A 20,750-nucleotide genomic window follows, 5' to 3' on the forward strand; every position below is an offset into this window, starting at 1 on the left:
ATTGTGTCCGAAGAGTTCCAGAGGTTCTTGAAAAAGAATGGGGTAAGGCATTACACATCCGCCCCGTATCATCCAGCCATAAATGGATTGGCTGAGAGGTTCGTACAAACCTTTAAGAAGGCGATAAAGGCTATGTACAATGACAACATTCCACTGCAGCACAAGGTGGACAATTTCCTGTTTGCCTAATGGAATGCGACACATGCAGTCACCAACCAGGCCCCAGCCATGATGTTCTTTAACCGAAGGTTAAGATCTCGCCTGGATTTGCTCAGACCAAACGTACGAAGAGATGTTGAGAGTAAGCAATTCCAGCACATCCATGAGAAGCCAACAAGGAGTTTCAATGTCAGGCAACCAGTCTTGGCCCGCGACTACCGAACAGAAAAATGGCAGCCAGGAAAGATATGCACACGGCAGGGCCCACTAATGTACACAGTGGACATTGGGGAGAGCATCGTGAGACGCCATGCAGACCAGATCCTAAAGTCACAGGAACAAGTCAACCCCATGCCTCGCCCATACGTACCTGGTGATGAACCCGACGTACAGGTAGTATCTACCCAAGAAACAGTAGCATTGGAAGCTGATGAACCAACCGACGACAGGGGGCCAGAATCGCCTCCGCACCAAGAGCAAGACACTCGGGAAAGGCGCTATCCAGAAAGGATCAGGAAGCCTCCCCAAAGACTGAATTTATAAATAGACTATTTTCAGCTAATGTTGCATGTTAAAAGTGTTCATTGCAATTAGTTTGATATTTAACTGTTAAATGAGTGTTATGGTACTGTTAATCTAAAAGGGGAGGAATTGTAATGTATGTACCTTTAAGGGGGGAACTACTTTCTACAGCTCATGTATACTGTAGTACCGGTAGTGACCACATCTGTATATAATGCTGAGTAGTAATCTGTTGTTTCAGTTGCAGTTTGAACCACGTTGGGTAAACACCTGTTGTACCATTCTCTGCAGTCCTTTTCTTATTATTACATGGACGTAACAATGTACTCTACATGGACTTCAGTAAGGCTTTTGATAAAGTCCCACATGGGAGACTGATCAAGAAGGTAAGAGCCCGTGGGATCCAGGACAATTTGGCACATTGGATCCAAAATTGGCTTAGTGGCAGGAGGCAGAGGGTGATGGTCAAAGGTTGTTTTTGTGACTGGAAGCCTGTGTCCAGTGGTGTACCGCAGGGATTGGTGCTGGATCCTGTAGTGTATGTAACCTGTACTACCTTAAGAGGATACCTTAAGATGATGGACTACTTTTTGATGGCTCCTGTACATTGTAGTACCGGTGGTGACCACACCAGTATATAAACCCTGCGGAGCAAAGTGTACCTCAGTTCCGCCCTGACCCTCAATCACTAAAGACCTTTTTACTTACTTCTGTAGTCTGTGTCCTGTTATTCAGTATAACTGCATTTGTAAACACAGACTCAACAGATCCTTTGCTGTTTGTAGTGTACATGAATGATTTAGATATGAATGTAGGTATGATCAGTAAGTTCATGAAAATTGGTGGAGTGGTAAATAGTGAGGAGGGAAGCCTCAGGCTACAGGACGATATAGATGGGTTGGTCAGATGGGCAGAACAGTGGCAACTGGAATTTAACCCTGAAAAGTGTGAGGTGATGCATTTTGGGAGGACAAACAAGGCAACGAATACACAATGAATGGTAGGACCCTCGGAAGGACAGAGGATCAGAGGGAACTTGGTATGCATGTACATAGATCCCTGAAGGCAGCAGGACAGGTAGAGAAGGTGGTTAAAAAGGCATATGGGATACTTGCCTTCATTAGCCGAGGCATAGAATATAAGAGCAGGGAGGTTGTGATGGAGCTGTACAAAACGCTAGTTAGGCCACAGCTGGAATACTGTGTGCAGTTCTGATCGCCACACTATAGGAAGGATGTGATTGCATTGGAGATGGTGCACAGGAGATTCACCAGGATGTTACCTGGGCTGGAGCGCTTCAGCTATGAAGAGAGACAGGACAGGCTGGGGTTGTTTTCCTTAGAGCAGAGAAGGCTGAGGGAGGACCTGATTGAGGTGTACAAAATTATGAGGGGCATAGACAGGGCAGATAGAAAGGAATTTTTCCCCTTAGTAGAGGGGTCAATAACCAGGGGGCATAGTTTCAAGGTAAGGGGCAGGAGGTTTAGAGGGGATTTGAGGAAAAACTTTTTCACCTAGAGGGTGGTTGGAATCTGGAACACGCTACCTGAAAGGTTGGTAGAGGCAGGAACCCTCACAACATTCAAGAAACATTTAGATGAGCACTTGAAACGCCATAGCATACAAGGCTACGGACCAAGTGCTGGAAAATGGGATTAGAATACACAGGGCTTGATGGCTGGCGCGGACACGATTTGCCAAAGGGCCTATTTCTGTATAACTCTATAACCCAGAAATTCAGGTTGGGGGCTGCCCGTGGGTGCAAGCCCCCGATCTGCACTTACCTAGCGCGCCGGCCGTTGAGCTGTGGGCCCCCGTGGAATTCCGATTTGGGGTCTGGTCCAGCTGCTGGCACGCAGTGCTGGCGTATTCCAGGGGCGCAGTTAGTTCGAAGCATCCCCTGGGATCACGTGGGCCATGGGGAGCCAATCAGAGCAAGGAGTGCTCCATTCATAAGTCTGACAGGAAGTGCTGTCAAACTTAGAAATACTACGGGCCCTTTCTTCTTACAAAAATCACTAAACCTTCAAATAATTTTTTTTTTAAATCACATTTTTAAATAAACTATAAATTAAATGAAATAACTATTTTAAACAATAATTTAAATTTTTGAAAAAAATAATTTTATTTTCTAACGGGGCTAAAAATAAACTTACCTTGCTTTACAGTATTTAAAAATAATAAACCTGTGGAAAAAATGTTTTAATTTTAATTAATTCACCACTTAGCTTGTAAAAAGTAGGCCTTACGCCTGCTTTTTACATTTCTAAATTCTGCAGACTTACCTTCCCGGGAAAACCTGTAAGTTCGATACGCACGCGCAGCCTCTCCCGCGCACGCGTTCGAACTCTGAACCTCTGCTTTCAGGGGAACGGAAGTGCCGGTTTCCCGCGCATGTAGGAAACCGACACTTCCATTGGGCCTATGGGTGAGTACCCCGTGCGTACTCACCCGTGGAGACTCGAATTTCTCTGTATCCTGTGTGTAAGAAGGAATTCACCCCACCTGCTGAGACTCCAGTGAGTTCACTTGTGACTGCAGGGGTTTGGATTCGGTTCTTCTTCACATCCAGGACTGAACCATGGCAGTGTCCGTGTACTTGGGTTTCTGTGTGAATTATTGATGATTTTGTTCTCATTGGGATCACAGAAACTCATTCTCCAGTCACTAATTGGGGCTTTCAATGGCGCTGCTGTTCCCCAGCATGCCCCACGGCGGAGAATTTGCCCTATTCACACAGGAGGAGCCCAGCGCGCAGGCGCCTCTACTTGGAGCATGCGCAGTGTCAATGTGAACCGAACTCTGCGAGTGCGAAAAACGGACAAAGGTGGGAGACGAAGAAAAGTTGCAGACGCGATCTTACGCCAATTACGAATCACAGGGATGCAGAGAGGTAACGCAGCCGGCGGGTGAACTTCATAAGCACCTGATGTAGGCCGCAAGCCCCGAATGAGAACCTGCAGGTTCTGCGTTTGTAGCTCCGGGGCTTTTTCCCGGTAACAGGCCCGGGTTAACGGCCGCCATCTTTGCAAAAGAAATCTGAGGGTTTGTGCGCCGCCATTTTGGTTCACCAAGCCCTAGAGCGCATGCGCGGCCATCTTTGTAAAGCGACCTCTAGTGGGCGGGGCTTCAGGATCCCAGTGAGTTAACTGAACCCAGCCAGAGTCAGCACCTTCAGGGGAGGGGAGGAGAGGAGAGGGAGGGGGAACCAGCGAGTGTAGAACTGAACCCAGGCAGAGTCAGCACCTTCAGGGGAGGAGAGGGAGCGGAACCAGTGAGTGTATAACTGAACCCAGCCAGAGTCAACACCTTCTGGGGAGGGGAACCATTGAGTGTGGAACTGAACCCAGCCAGAGTCAGCAACTTCAGGGGAGGAGAGGGATGGGAACCAGTGAGTGTAGAACTGAACCCAGCCATATCTGCACCTTCAGGGGAGGAGACCCAGTGAGTGTAGAACTGAACCCAGCCAGAGTCAGCACCTTCAGGGGAGGAGAGGGAGGGGAACCAGCGAGTGTAGAACTGAACCCAGGCAGAGTCAGCACCTTCAGGGGAGGAGAACCAGTGAGTGTAGAACTGAACCCAGCCAGAGTCGGCACCTTCACGGGAGGAGTGGGAGGGGAACCAGTGAATGTAGAACTGAACCCAGCCAGAGTCAGCACCTTCAGGGGAGGAGAAGGAGGGGAACCAGTGAGTGTAGAACTGAACCCAGCCAGAGTCTGCAATTTCAGGGGAGGTGAGGGAGGGGAACCAGTGAGTGTGGAACTGAACCCAGCTAGAGTCAGCACCTTCAGGGGAGGAGAGGGAGGAGAACCAGTGAGTGTATAACTGAGCCCAGCCAGAGTCAGCACCTTCAGGGGAGGATTAATGTCAACAGCATAGAAGGAGGCCATTCGGCCAATTGAGTCCGTGCCAGCTCTCTGCAGAACAATCCAGTCAGTCCCATTCGCCCTCTCTATCCCCGTAGCCCTGCAAGTTTATTTCCCTCAAGTGCCTATCCAGTCTCCCCTTGAATAAATTGAGCGTCTCTGATTCCACCACTTCCATCGGCAGCGAGTACCAGGTCATCACCACTCGCTTCGTAATGAAGTTTTTCCTCACATCCCCCCCATATCTCTTGCCTAAAACCTTAATTCTGTGTCTCCTAGTCCTTGTACCATCAACTATTAGGAACAGCCTATCCCCGTCTAGCCTACCAAACCTGTCATAACCTTGTACACCTCAATCAAATCACCCCTTAACATCCTTTCCTCTGATGAAAACAAATCCAGCTTCTCCAACCTGTTCTTGTAGCTAAGATCCCCCATTTCCAGAACCATTCTGGTAAATCTCCTCTGCACCCTCTCAAGGGCCTTCTCATCCTTCCTAAAGTGTGGTGACCAGAACTGGACGCAATACTCCAGTTGTGGCCTAACCAGTGCTTTATAATGGTTCAGCATAACTTCTCTACATTTGTACTCAATACCTCTATTTATGAAGCCCAAGATCCCATATGCTTTGTTAACCACACTCTCAATGTGTCCTGCCACCTTCAGGGACCTATGCACATTAACTCCCAGGTCCCTCTGTCCCTGCACACTCTTTAAAACTGTGCCATTAAGTGTATATTGCCTCTCCCTGTTCCTTCTGCCAAAATGCACCACCTCACACTTCTCTGTATTAAATTCCATCAGCCACTTGTCTGCCCTTTCTGCCAGCCTTTCTATGTCCTGTTGCAGTCGATTGGTATCATCCTCACTGTTTACTACACCCCCCAAGTTTGGTGTCATCAGCAAATTTAGAAATTCTACTTTGTACTCCAATATCCAGGTAATTTATATATATCAAAAAAAGCAGTGGCCCCAGCACAGACCCTTGGAGAACACCACTGTCTACCATCCTCCAGTCTGAAATACAGCCATTTACCACAACTCGCTGATTTCTGTCCTTAAGCCAATTCCCTATCCAAGCTGCCACTGACCCACCTATTCCATGAGCCTCAATTTTCTTAACCAGAGGAAGCGAGGTGAACCAGCGAGTGTAGAACTGAACCCAGCCGGAGTCAGCACCTTCAGGGGAGGAGGGGGAGGGGAACCAGTGAGTGTAGAACTGAACCCAGCCAGAGTCAGCACCTTCAGGGGGGGAGGGAAACCATTGAGTGTAAAACTGAACCCAGCCAGAGTCAGCACCTTCAGGGGAGGAGAGGGAGGGGAACCAGTGAGTGTAGAACTGAACCCAGCCAGAGTTGGGGGAGAAAACTGGGAGCAGAAGACAAACTGTCTTGAGATGTGTGATAGTTTTGGATTTCAGCACAGGGAGGAGGGAGAATGTGTGGGACGGGGATTTACAGCTTTGGAGGAACGAGAGGAAAGAATGTTCTGTAGAAACTAGAATTGTCTGTTCTGAATTTCTGTCCTGTACTTACAGTGATGAGTTTTGTAAACACCTTTTACAGGGTATTAGAAGGGGAGGATTTGCAGACAGGAAACTCGAACTAAACACCACGTCAAGATTTGACAGAGTCACTCGATTCATCAGGACCTGAATATCATCGGCCTTTGAATGTGGAAGGAGAAATGTTTGTCTGTTCTGCCTGTGAGAAAAGATTGGAAAAGCACCGAGACACACACACACACACGAGTGGGAGTTTTCAAGTGCACTGCCTGTGGGAAGAGCTTTAACCAGTTACACAGCCTGAAAAAGCATCGTACCATTCACAACGGGGAGAAACCGTAAACGTGTTCTGTGTGTGGACAAGGTTTCAACTGATCGTCCAACCTGGAGAGAGACAAGGATACCCGTACCATGGAGAAACCGTGGAAATGTGAGGAATGTGGGAAGGGATTCAGTTCCCCGTCTCAGCTGGAAATTCATCGGCGCAGTCACACTGGGGAGAGGCCGTTCACCTGCTCTGAGTGTGGGAAGGGATTCACTCAGTCATTCAACCTGCTGTTACACCAGCGAGTTCACACTGGGGAGAGGCCGTTCACCTGCTCTGAGTGTGGGAAGGAATTCAGTTGTTCATCCAACCTTCTAACTCACCAGCGAGTGCACACCGGGGAGAGACCGTTCACCTGCTCTGTCTGTGGGAAGGGATTCACTCAGTCATCCCACCTGCTGTCACACCAGCGAGTTCACACTGGGGAGAGACCATTCACCTGCTCTGAGTGTGGGAAGGAATTCACTTGTTCGTCCAACCTTCTAACTCACCAGCGAGTGCACACCGGGGAGAGGCCGTTCACCTGCTCTAAGTGTGGGAAGGGATTCACTCGGTCATCCAGCCTGCTGACACACCAGCGTATTCACACTGGGGAGAGGCCGTTCACCTGCTCTGAGTGTGGGAAGGGATTCACTCTGTCATCCAGCCTGCTGAAACACCAGCGAGTTCACACTGGGGAGAGACCGTTCACCTGCTCTGAGTGTGGCAAGGGATTCACTCAGTCATTCAACCTGCTGTTACACCAGCACGTTCACACCGGGGAGAGGCCGTTCACCTGCTCTAAGTGTGGGAAGGGATTCACTCTTTCATCCACCCTGCTAAAACACCAGCGAGTCCACACTGGGGAGAGACCGTTCACCTGCTCTGTCTGTGGGAAGGGATTCACTCAGTCATCCCACCTGTTGTCACACCAGCGAGTTCACACTGGGGAAAGGCCGTTCACCTGCTCCGTGTGTGGGAAGCAATTCACTTGTTCATCCCACCTTCTAACTCACCAGCGAGTTCACACTGGGGAGAGGCCGTTCACCTGCTCTCAGTGTGGGAAAGGATTCACTCAGCCATCCCACCTTCTAACGCATCAGCGTGTTCACACTGGGGAGAGGCCATTCACCTGCTCCGAGTGTGGGAGAGGATTCACTACTTCATCCAGCCTGCTGAGACACCAGCAAGTTCACAAGTGACTGCAGGGGTTGGATTCTGCTGTCATTGCTGCTGTTAATCATATCCCGGACTGAATCATGTTCATTCTGGCATTTGAGGTTTGTTTCTTCTGATAAGCTCCAGCCCATTTATAGGGGTTATTAATATTTTCATATTTCAAATAACACAGTGTGTTGATATTTGATGTCTCCAAGATAAGAGAAGACTATTTGATGTCCTGCTACCTACTGCCCCATTTTTGGGCCTTTTCTCCTTTCTAACTTGAGATTATTTCAGTTCTCATACCTTTGGTTACACTCATGGACAAGTCCCAGCTCCCCATACCTTCCAGAGTGCCTTTCCTAGCCTTGGTATCGAGGGAAGGTCTCAGTAACATGCCCGGGATCACTAAACACAAAACCCAGTCTGTCAATCACTTTCAGCTACTGGATTTAGCGTATGTCCCACACCTTCGATGTGTGAATAGAGCATCATGCCTGCAAACCTGCTTTCAATTTAAATTTGAATCCACTCAGCAAGTGTATTTAAAACAATACATACAAATAAACAGATCACATCAAATAATTGGCAAAGATTTAGAGTCAACAAGATGAACTAGTGAACACATCACGGCCCAATACCCCAGCTGTATATTCACAGCAGAAAGTCTGTTATCTAACTCCTTGAGTGGACAGAATCGAGAAAGATCCCAATTCTAAGAACATCTAAAATCTGTTGTAAATATCTTTCAAATCCTGACTGGTCCAATCTGTCGGTTTCCTTTCAGTTGAAGTGAATGGAAGATGAGAGGTGTGTTGGCATATGGACCTCGGTTAATTCAGCTTCTGAAAGGTGTTCATCTTTAGTTCATTCTATATCGGGGAAAATGTGGTTGGTATCATAAGCGAGAAAGAGAGATTTCACTGAGCAACAGCTGGTGTTTGCAACCAACTGGCCTTGGATATTTTCATCATAGAATGTTTTGATCAGAAATATGATGTTGGGATAAGAGAAGTCTGGAGACTAGTGGTTTGTGCTGCCCCAGGAAGGCCACAGTGTTTTTACTGCTTCTAATGTTGTTGATGTGTGTTGAAGAAAATGCAGACTTGTGTCTCTGGATTGTGCAGTAGCCAGAGACGACCATATTAGGCAATGCCAGCTCCAGTTTGATAAGAGGTTGATGGCAGAGCAAGAGATCCAGCAGTTTTAAGAATTTATCTCCCGTTATCTGCAGACATCGAATGTCGCAGCGTGCTGACAAAATTGGACTTAAGACTTTAACCTATTGGGTTCAATTATTGGGATCGATTGTTGTAGAATTGAATTGTTATAGAATGGAAAAGTAGTGAAGTTATGCTAAACTTGTATCGAACCTTGGTTAGACCACACTTGAAGTACTGCGTTCAATTCTGGTCGCCATATTATAAAAAGGATATAGAGGCACTGGAGAGGGTGCAGAGAAGATTTACAAGGATGATACCAGAAACGAGAGGGTATACCTGTCAGGAAAGGATGGACAGGCTGGGTCTCTTTTCTCTTGAAAAAAGAAGGCTGAGTGGCGAACTAATAGAGGTCTTTAAAATTATGAAAGGTTTTGATAGAGTAGATACAGAGAGAGTGTTTCCACTTGTGGGGAAGAGCATAACTGGAGGCCATCAATATAAGATCGTCACCAAGAAATCAAATAGGGAATTCAGGAGAAACTTCTTTGCCCAGAGAGTGGTGAGAATGTGGAACTCGCTACCACAGGGAGTGGTTGATGGAAATAGTATAGATGCATTTAAGGGGAGGCTAGACAAGCATATGAGGGAGAAGGGAATAGAGGGTTATGCTGATAGAGTTAGATGGGGAAAGACGGGAGGAGGCTCGAGTGGAGCATAAACGCCGGCATGGACTGGTTGGGCCGAATGGTGTGTTTCTGTGCCGTATATCCTGTGTAATCCTATGTTCCTATTGCTCGAAGGGGAGGATAAATGACTCACACCCAAACGCAATTGTTACTTTTGTCTTCTTTGTAAAATCAGAAAGTCTGGGCATAATTTGTTTGTGAAATTAAAATTGATTATATGGACTAGAAGTAATTGAATCAGGGAATGTATTTTATAATGATGTGCGTTTTGAAATTGTACTTGGAACATCTCCTCATTAAAGATCACCCATTGTTCCATTACAGTTTTTCCTGTCAGTCTTTGGTTCCATTTTACCCTGGCTAGGTCCTTTCGCATCCCAATGAAGCTGGCCCTATTCCAGTTTAGAAGTTGCACTCTAGGTTGTTCCTTGCTCCTCTCCATTGCTAATCTAAATCTTATGATACGATGATCACTCGTACCCAAGTGTTCTCCCACAGACACTTGGTCGACCTGGCCCACCTCATTCCCCAGCACCAGATCCAGCAATGCCTCCTTCCTAGTTGAGCCAACAACATACTGTTCCAGGAAATTCTCCTGAACACATTTCAGAAATTTCCTACTCCTACTTTGCCTTTACCCCAGCATTATCCCAATCGATATTTGGGTAATTAAAGTCCCCCAATATCACCACTCTTTAGCTCTTGCATATCTCTTCGATTTCCCTGCAGATTTGCTCCTCTACGAGTGTTAAAAAAACAAGCCTGAAGGCTTTGTGTCTTAATGCGAGGAGCATTCGTAATAAGGTGGATGAATTAGCTGCGCAAATAGAGGTAAATGAATATGATTTGTTTGGGATTACGGAAACATGGCTCCAGGGTGGCCAATGCTGGGAACTCAACTTCCAGGGGTATTCAATATTCAGGAAAGATAGGCAAAAAGCAAAGGGAGGTGGGGTAGCATTGCTGGTTAAAGAGGGGATTAACACAATTGAAAGGAAGGATATTAGCTCTGATGATGTGGAATCTGTATGGGTAGAACTGAGAAATACCAAGGGGCAGAAAACGTTAGTGGGAGTGGCATGTAGACCTGCAAACAGTAATGTGGAGGTTGGGGGTGGCATTAAAAGGGAAATTAGAGAAGCATGCAATAAGGGCACAGCAGTCATCATGGGTGACTTTAATCTACATATAGATTGGGCTAACCAAATTAGTAACAATACTGTGGAGGAGGAATTCCTGGAGTGTTTATGGAATGGTTTCCTGAACCAATATGTCGAGGAACCAACCAGAGATCAGGCCATCTTAGACTGGGTATTATCTAATGAGAAAGGATTAATTAGCAATCTTGTTGTACGAGGCCCCTTGGGTCGGAGCGATCATAATATGATAGAATTCTTCATTAAGATGGTGAATGAAGTAGTTGACTCAGAGACTAGGGTCCTGAATTTAAAAAAAGGAAACGACGATTGTATGAGGCGCGAGTTGGGTAGGGTTGATTGGGGAAGGTCACTCAAAGGATTGACGGTGGATAGGCAATGGCAAACATTCAAAGACCGCATGGCTGAACTACAGAATTTGTTCATCCCAGTTTGGCATAACATTTTTTATAAAAGGTGACTCAGCCGTGGCTAACAAGGGAAATTAGGGATAGCATAAGATCCAAGGAGAGGACATATAAATTGGCCAGAAAAAGCAGTAAACCTGAGGATTGGGAGCAGTTTAGGATTCAACAAAGGAGGACAAAGGGATTAATTAAGAAGGGGAAAATAGAATATGAGAGCAAGCTTACAGGGAACATAAAAACTGACTGTTAAAGCTTTTATAGATATGTGAAAAGAAAAAGATTGGTGAAGTCAAGCGTAGGTCCCTTGCAGTCAGAATCAGGGGAATTTATAATGGGGAACAAAGAAATGGCAGACCAATTAAATACATATTTTTGTTCTGTCTTCACAAAGGAGGACACAAATAACCTCCCAGAGATGCCGGGGAACATAGGGTCTGATGAAAGGGAGGAACTGAAAGAAATCAGTATTTGTAGGGAAATGGTGTTAGGAAATTGACGGGATTGAAGGCAGATAAATCCCCAGGGCCTGATCATCTACATCCTAGGGTACTTAAGGAAGTGGCCCTAGAAATAGTAGATGCATTGATGATCATCTTCCAACATTCGATGGAATCTGGAACAGTACCCATGGATTGGAGGGTAGCTAATGTTACCCCATTATTCAAAAAAGGTGGTAGAGAGAAAACGGGGAATTACAGACCGCTAAGCCTGACATCGGTAGTGGGGAAAATGCTAGAGTGCATTATAAAAGATGTAATAGCAGAGCACTTGGAAAACAGTGTCAGGATCTGACAAAGTCAACATGGATTTACAAAAGGTAAATCGTGCTTGACTAATCTACTGGAATTTTTTGAGGATGTAACTGGTAAAATAGATAAGGGAGAACCAGTGGATGTGCTGTATTTGGACTTTCAGAAGGCTTTTGATAAGGTCCCGCATAAGAGATTAGCATGTAAAGTTAAGGCACATGGGATTGGGGGCAAGGTATTGACTTGGATAGAGAACTGGTTGGCAGACAGAAAGCAAAGAGTTGGAATAAACTAGTCTTTTTCCGAGTGGCAGGCAGCGACTAGTGGGGTAACGCAGGGATCGGTCCTTGGACCCCAGCTATTCACAATATATATTAATGATCTAGACAAGGGAACTAGATGTAATATCTCCAAGTTTGCAGATGACACAAAGCTGGGTGGGCGTGTGTGCTGTGAGGAGGATGCCGAGAAACTCCAGGATGATTTGGACAGGTTGGGTGATTGGGCAGAAGCATGGCAGATGCAATATAATGCGGATAAATGCGAGGTTATCCACTTTGGTGGCAAAAACAGGAAGGCAGATTATTATCTGAATGGCAATAGATTGGGAGAAGGGGAAGTGCAACAAAACCTGGGTGTTCTTGTGCACCAGTCGCTGAAGATAAGCCTGCAGGTGCAGCAGGTGGTTAAGAAGGCAAATGGTATGTTGGTCTTTGTAGTGAGAGGGTTTGAGTACAGGAACAAGGATGTCTTGCTGCAGTTGTACAGGGCCTTGGTGAGACCACATCTTGATTATTGTGTGCAGTTTTGGTCACCTTATCTGAGGAAGGATGTTCTTGCCATGGAGGGAGTTCAGCGAAGATTCACCAGGCTGATACCTGGGATGGCAGGAATGACGTATGATGAGAGATTGTGTCGATTGTGTAGTGTATGTACCTTTAAGGGGAGAACTACTTTTTACAGCTGCTGTATACTGTAGTACCGGCAGTGACCACACCTGTATATAAACCCTGAGTAGGGATCTGTACTGTTAGTTTTAGAGTAACCCTCACCCAGTAAACACCTGTTGATTGTTCCTCTGCAGTCTCTGTCTATTTATTGAAGGACATACCTCAAGATACACGGATTTAACATTGGCGACGAGTCGATTCGAACCTACCTGCAACTCTGCATCACCTCCCAGGGATTTGCTCCTGGAGAACAGTGCAAGAAGAAGGCCGAGTCCAGAAGTGCGGGCGTCGACCATCCAGAGAAGACTTGAGCATTGCAGAGGAGGCTGTTGAGAGCTGGGCTTGGTTCTCCAGTCACGACGATCCAGCGCAACAGGCTGGCAACAAGTATGGCGCAGACCCTTCCCGGAGAGCGGAACATGAAAAGGCATAACAGCGACGATCAAAATAGAGGAAAATGCAAGCCCAAAGTTTTTTAAGGCCAGACCGATACCTTATGCGATCCGCCCAGCCATCGAAGCAGAGCTGGAAGGTTTGGAACATTCAGGAGTACGATCCAAAGTGGACTGGAGCGAGTGGGCTACACCCATCGTTCCTGTAATGAAGAGGTCGTTGAGTAATACGCCTGGGGAACCAAAGAAGGTTTGCATCTGTGGGGACTTTAAGGTGACAGTGAACCCAGTCATTCACACTGTACAATATCCGCTTCCGCGGATTGAAGATATTTTTGCCTCGCTATCTGGAGGGAAATGCTTCACTAAGATTGATCTGGCCCAGGTGTACCTGCAAATGGAGGTAGAAGAAGCCTCGAAACAGTACCTCACGATCAACACTCATAAAGGTCTCTACCAATACAATCGGCTGGTGTTCGGGGTAGCATCAGCTCCGGCTATTTGGCAAAGGGCAATGGATCAAGTCCTGCAAGGGATTCCAGGGACCCAGTGTTATTTGGACGACACCCTGGTCACAGGCGAAAAGGACAGTGATCACCTCGCCAACCTGGAGCAGGTGCTCACTAGATTGAAGGAATATGGGCTCTGAGCTAATCGCCACAAATGCGAGTTTTTCCAGAAGCAGATCTCGTATTGTGGCCACGTTATTGATGAAGAGGGGTTACATAAGTCCCCTGAAAAGATTGAGGCAGTAGTCAAGGCTCCAGCACCAGAAAATGTGTCACAACTGAGGTCGTTGCTCAAGCTGGTGAACTACTACCATAAGTTCTTGCTGAATTTGTCTACAGTACTACACCCACTGAACACCCTGCTGCAAACGGGGGTACCATGGAAGTGGAATGACGAATGTAAACGAGCTTTCCAGAAGTGCAAAGAATTGATCACGTCAAAAGAGGTGTTGGCTCATTTCAACCCAGCACTACCAATTCCATTGGCGTGTGATGCATCACCCTATGGCATTGGAGCGGTGCTGTCGCACAAATTCCCGGACGGCTCGGAGAGGCCAGTAGCCTTTGCGTCTCGGTCACTAACCTCAGCCGAGCGTAACTACGCCCAGATTGACAGGGAGGCCCTCAGCCTATTGTGGGGAGTGAAAAAGTTCAACCATTATCTGCACGGGCAGAAGTTCACCTTGCTGACCGACCACCAACCACTTGTCTCCATCTTTAATCCAAAGAAGGGCGTTCCGGTGATGACTGCACAACGGCTACAAAGATGGTCCCTTTTTCTAGGGGCGAACCAATATGAAATAGAGTATAAGGGCACGAAACAGCATGGAAACACAGATGGGCTATCACGCCTGCCACTGCCTACTGCGGAGGAAGCACCAGCAGTGGACCCTGTCAAAATATTTAATTCGACTATAATTGAACGCTTGCCAGTAACTAACATGGATATAGAGAAGGAGACCCGAAATGACCCGACACTGTCTCGGGTATATGACTTGATGGTGAAGGGATGGCCAACACATGGTGACTCACTGTTACCAGTATTCTCATCCAGAAGAGAACAGCTGTCAGTATGCCAGGGGACCTTGATGTGTGGATCCCGAGTGGTAATTCCACCCAAGTTAAGGGAGAGAGTGCTCAATGAGCTTCACGAAGGCCATCTGGGAGGGGTAAAAATGAAAAGCCTTGCTAGTGCTTATGTGTGGTGGCTGGGGATCGATCAGCAAATTGAGGACCTGACAAATAGCTGCTCAGGATGCCAGAAGGTCCAAAGTGCACCACCACATGCCCCTCTACACCCATGGGAGTGGCCCTCCTCTCCATGGCAACGGGTGCATATTGATTTTGCTGGTCCATTCATGGACTCAATGTTTTTGATAGCCGTGGATGCGCACTCGAAATGGCCTGAGGTGATCAAAATGTCCTCCACCATCACGGAGAAAACGATTGCAGTCCTACAGACCATATTTGCCAGGAACGGCTTGCCAGAGCAGATTTGCTCTGATAACGGACCACAGTTTGTGTCCGAAGAATTTCGGAAATTTATGAAAAGGAATGGGGTAAGGCATTACACACCCACCCTGTATCATCCAGCCACAAATGGATTGGCTGAGAGGTTCGTACAAACCTTTAAAAAGGCAGTAAGGGCCGTGTGTGATGACGACATTCCACTGCAGCATAAGGTGGACAATTTCCTGTTAGCCTACAGACATGCGACACATGCAGTCACCAACCAGACCCCGGCCATGATGTTCTTTAACTGAAGGTCTGGATTTGCTCAGAACAAATGTGCGATGAGATGTTGAGCATAAGCAATTCCAGCACATCAATGAGAAGCCGACAAGGAGCTTCAATGTAGGGCAACCAGTCTTGGCCCACGACTACCGAACAGAGAAATGGCAACCAGGAATGTTATGCACACGGCAAGGGCCACTAATGTACACAGTGGATGTTGGGGAGAACATTGTGAGATGCCATGTCGACCAGATCCAAGAGTCACAGGAACGAGTCAACCCCAGGTCTCGCGTACCTGGTGATGAACCCAACATACAGGTAGCATCTACCCCAGAAACAGTAGCATCGGAAGCTGATGAACCAACCGACGACGGGGGGCCAGAATCGCCTCCGCACCAAGAGCAAGACACTCAGGAAAGGCGCTATCCAGAAAGGATCAGGAAGCTGCCCCAAAGACTGAATTTATAAATGGACTATTTTCAGTTAATGTTGCATGTTAAAAGTGTTAATTGTTAAATGAATGTTATAGTACTGTTAATGTAAAAGGGGAGGAATTGTAGTGTATGTACCTTTAAGGGGAGAACTACTTTTTACAGCTCCTGTATACTGTAGCACCGGCAGTGACCACACCTGTATATAAACCCTGAGTAGGGATCTGTACTGTTAGTTTTAGATTAACCCTCACCCAGTAAACACCTGTTGATTGTTCCTCTGCAGTCTCTGTCTATTTATTGAAGGACACCATACCTCAAGATACACGGATTTAACAGATTGGGCTTATACTCGCTGGAGTTTAGAAGAATGAGAGGGGATCTCATTGAAACTTATAAAGTTCTGACAGGACTGAACAGACTAGATGCAGGAAGGATGTTCCCGATGGTCGGAGAGTCCAGAACCAGGGGTCACAGTCTAAGAATAAGGAGTAGGCCATTTAGGACAGAAATGAGGAGGAATTTCTTCACCCAGAGAGTGGTGAACCTATGGAATTCTCTACCACAGAAGGCAGTAGAGGCCAATTCTTTAAATATATTCAAGAAGGAGTTAGATATATTTCTTAAGGCTAAAGGGATCAAGGGGTATGGGGAGAAAGCAGGGACAGGGAACTGAGTTTGGATGATCAGCCATGATCTCATTGAAAGGTGGAGCAGGCTCGAGGAGCTGAATGGCCTACTCCTGCACCTATCTTCTATATTTCTACCTCCCTCTCACTATTTGGAGGCCTGTAGAAAACCCACAATAGCGTGATCATACCCTTCTTGATCTTCAATTCTAACCAAATGGATTCTATCCTTGTCCCCTCGAGAACATCCTCCCTTTCCAACACTACAATGTCTTCCTTAATCAGCACTGCCACCCCACCTCCCTTTTTTCCTTCCCTATGTTTTCTGAACACCTTGTACCCTTGAATATTGTGCCCAGTTTGAAGCCACGTTTCCGTTATTGCCACAACATCATATTGCCACACAGCTAATTGTGCTCACCAACCTTATTCACCACACTTTGTGTGTTTACGTACATGCATTCTAAACCCATTTTTGAATTTTTTGTAGTCTTTCTTAGTCTGCTCCAATCTAATATGGTAATAGATCCACCTCTAGTACACAGTCAGGGTGTGTTTTTGCTGATCTTAATAACCCTGGGCTGAAGATTAATATTCTGTATCAATATTGATTAGAGCAGCTTTGTTTCAAACACAGTGTATTGAATATTTGATTTCTCCATGATCAGAGGAGACTTATTGATGTTCTGTTACCGACTGTTCCATTTTTGGGTTTTCTTACTCTTGATTATTTCACTTCTCACCTAGTTCACCTTCTACCACATCTAACCCCAAGCTGGTTCCGTTTGACTACATGACTTGTGGGTGTCATAGACTGAACTAGTTTCTCACTTTATACACATCTGAAATTCCTTTCAACCAACCATTGAAAGAACTCTCTTGCTTCAGATTTGAAATCAGTTGTTGTGTGCATGGTTTAACACTTCTTGGATGTGGTTAGTACAACTCCTCCACAGGTCCTGCATGTGACAGCCTTTGGAATGTTCTGATCTTTGTCATTGTCTTTGCTGATTGTGATGGTGTCCTTGATTTAATCTCCTGGAACTAACACACCGTGCACTATTTCCTGCATCGAGATCATTGTTTCAAATACTGAGCTTGAGCACAGAGCTTGGAGACAGAGCCGGGAGATTCGCAAACACAGTGATTCACAAGCAGAGTGGGCGCAGGAATTGGTGGAGAGGAAGAAGGCGGTGGAGACGTCTGAGTGAAAAGGAGGAGTGGAGCCACAGAACCCAAGTTAATAGGCACGAGAGCGGAGCTGTTGGACAGCGAGAGGAGCGGCCGCAGATAAAGACAGGCCCAAGAGCCTGGAGGGAGCGCCAGTGTCAGGGAGCGAGGTAAGTGACCTCAGCACAAGGGAAGGAGCAGATTGGGGAGGGATTGTTTTAAGTCTCGAGTTTATTTCTGTTAAGTTACTTAAAAAAAAGAAGTTAGTTAATGGTCGAATAATTAAAGGCACAGCAGGGCACCTCGGTTCAGCGGATGCACATCCTGTGCCTTTCCACCATCTACAAGGCACAAGTTAGGAGTGTGATGGAATACTCTCCACTTGCCTGGATGAGTGCAGCTCCAACAACACTCAAGAAGCTCGACATCATCCAGGACAAACCAGCCCGCTTGATTGGCACCCAATCCACCACCTTAAACTTTCACTCCCTCCACCACCAGTGTACCGTGGCTGCAGTGTGTACTGTCTACAAGATGCACTGCAGCAACTCGCCAAGGCTTCTTCGGCAGCACCTCCCAAACCCGTAACCTCTTCCACCTAGAAGGACAAGGGCAGCAGGCACATGGGAACAGCACCACCTCCAAGTTCCCCTCCAAGTCACACACCCTCCCGACCTCGAAGTATATCACTGATACTTCATCATCACTGGGTCAAAATCCTGGAACTCCCTCCCTAACAGCACTGTGGGAGTTCTTTCACCACACGGACTGCAGCGGTTCAAGAAGGTGGCTCACCACCACCTTCTCAAGGGCAACTAGGGATGGGCAATAAATGCTGGCCTTGCCAGCGACACCCACATCCCATGAATGAATAAAAATAAATTGTGGGAACTACAGGACGCTTCCCGTATCCTGGACAACCACGTGTGCAGGAGGTGCCGTCAGCTGGAGGAGCTTGAGCTCCGGGTTTCGGAGCTTGAGCAGGAGCTGGTGTCACTGCGGTGCATCCGCGAGGCTGAGAGCTTCGTGGATAGCACGTTTCAGGAGGAGGTCACCCCGCAGCTAATGAGTGCACAGGCAGAGAGGGAATGGTGACTGCCAGGCAGAAGAGAAGGACCAGGCAGGTAGTGCATGAGTCCGCGGAGTGCATCTCGCTCTCCAACCAGTATTCTGTGCTGAGTACTGGTGAGGGTGATGGTTCCTCTGGGGAGTACAGCCAGAGCCAAGGCCATGGCACCACGGGTGGCACAGCTGCACAGGGGTGGAGGAGGAAGACAGAGAAAGCAATAGTGGGAGGGGATTCAATAGTTAGGGGAGCAGACAGACGTTTCTGCAGCTGCAGACCTGACTCCAGGATAGTATGTTGCCTCCCTTGTGCCAGGGTTAAGGATGTCACTGAGTGGCTGCAGAATATTCTGAGGGGGGAGTGTGAACAGCCAGAGGTCACTGTCCATATCGGTACCAACAACGTAGGTAGAAAGAGGGATGAGGCCCTGCAGACAGATTTTAGGGAGCTCAGAAAGAGATTAAAAAGCAGGACCTCAAAGGTAGTAATCTCTGGATTACTCCCGGTGCCACGTGTGAGTGAGTATAGAAATAGGAGGATAGAGCAGATGAATGTGTGGCTGGAGAGATGGTGCAGGAGGGAGGGCTTCAGATTCCTGGGGAATTGGGGCCGGTTCTGGGGGGGGGTGGGATCTGTACAGGCCGGATGGGTTGCACCTCAACAGAGCCGGGACCAATATCCTCGCGGGGAGGTTTGCTCGTGCTGTTGGGGAGGGTTTAAACTAAGTTGGCAGGGGGATGGGCACCAAGATGTAACATTAGAAAGGGGAAATAAAGTGCTCAAAGGATTGGGAGAGGCAGAGAGCACTAAAGTAAGAAATAGTAAGGTATTAGGTGGGGTCAAACTAAGAGAATACAGGATGGTTTAAGATGGGTTTACAGTGTATGTATGTGAACGCACGAAGCGTAGTAAACAAGGTAAGTGAGCTGCAGGCACAAATAGCCACATGGGAATATGATGTTGTGACAATAACTGAGACCTGGCTCAAAAAAGGGCAGGATTGGGTATTAAATATTCCTGGTTATAAAGTGTTCAGGAAAGATAGGAGGTGGTGTGGCAGTATTGGTCAAGGAGAATGTTACAGTGCTGGAGAGGGGGGAGGCCCTGGAGGGGTCAAGGACAGAATCTATATGGTTAGAGTTAAGAAATATTAGAGGTACCATTACACTACTAGGAGTATTCTATAGACCACCAAATAGTGGGAAAGATATAGAGGAGCAAATTTGCAGAGAAATTACAGAGAGGTGCAAGAACTATAGAGTAGTGATAATGGGGGACTTCAACTGTCCCAATATAGACTGGGATAGTAATAGTGTTAAGGGCAGAGAAGGGGAAGAATTTCTGGTGTGTGTTCAGGAGAACTTTCTTGATCAGTACGTTTCTGACCCAATGAGGGAGGAGGCATTGCTGGATCTGGTTCTGGGGAATGAGGTAGGTCAAGCGGAGCAAGTGTCAGTAGGTGAACATTTAGGGAACAGTGATCATAGTATCATAAGGTTTAGATTAGCTATGGAAAAGGATAGGGAGCAATCTAGAGTAAAATGTTTAACTGGGGGAAGGCCAATTTCAGTGGGATGAGAACGGATCTGGCCCGGGTAAACTGGAATCAAAGATTAGCAGGCAAAACTGTAATGGAACAATGGGCTGCCTTTAAAGAGGAAGTAGTTCAGGTACAGTTGAGGTACATTCCCACTAGGGGAAAGGCAGGGCAACTAAAGTTAGGGCTCCCTGGATGAAAAAAGAGATAGAGAATATGATGAAACAGAAAAAGAGCACGTATGACAGATATCAGGTTGCAAATACATCTGAGAATCAGGCTATATAAAGAAGGTCAGAGGAGAAGTGAAAAAGAAAATAAGAGGGGCAAAGAGAGGATATGAGAATAGAATGGCAGCCAACATAAAAGGTAATCCAAAAGTCTTCTATGGGCATATAAATAGTATACGGGTAGTAAGGGGAGGGTTGGCGCCGATTAGGAACCATTAAGGAGACCTATGCATGGAGGCAGCGGGTATGGCTGAGATACTAAACGATTACTTTGCATCTGTCCTCACCAAGGAAGAGGATGCTGCCATAGACATAGTAAAGGAGGAGGCAGTGGAGATACCTGATAGGTTAAAAATTGATAAAGAGGAGGTATTAGAAAGACTGGCTGTACTTAAAGTAAATAAATCACCAGGAGTGGATGGGA

At 46.8% G+C, this 20,750-nt stretch overlaps 1 pseudogene; it reads left to right on the forward strand.

Annotated features, from left to right (window-relative positions):
• LOC147119731 (uncharacterized) overlaps positions 1-20,750 on the forward strand; it is a 178,073-nt pseudogene that overhangs the window by 14,269 nt on the left and 143,054 nt on the right.

Source organism: Somniosus microcephalus, chromosome 4, assembly GCF_052327205.1.
Source record: "Somniosus microcephalus isolate GS21.2 chromosome 4, FLI_Smic_1.0, whole genome shotgun sequence".
In the NCBI taxonomy this organism is placed as follows: Eukaryota; Metazoa; Chordata; class Chondrichthyes; order Squaliformes; family Somniosidae; genus Somniosus; species Somniosus microcephalus.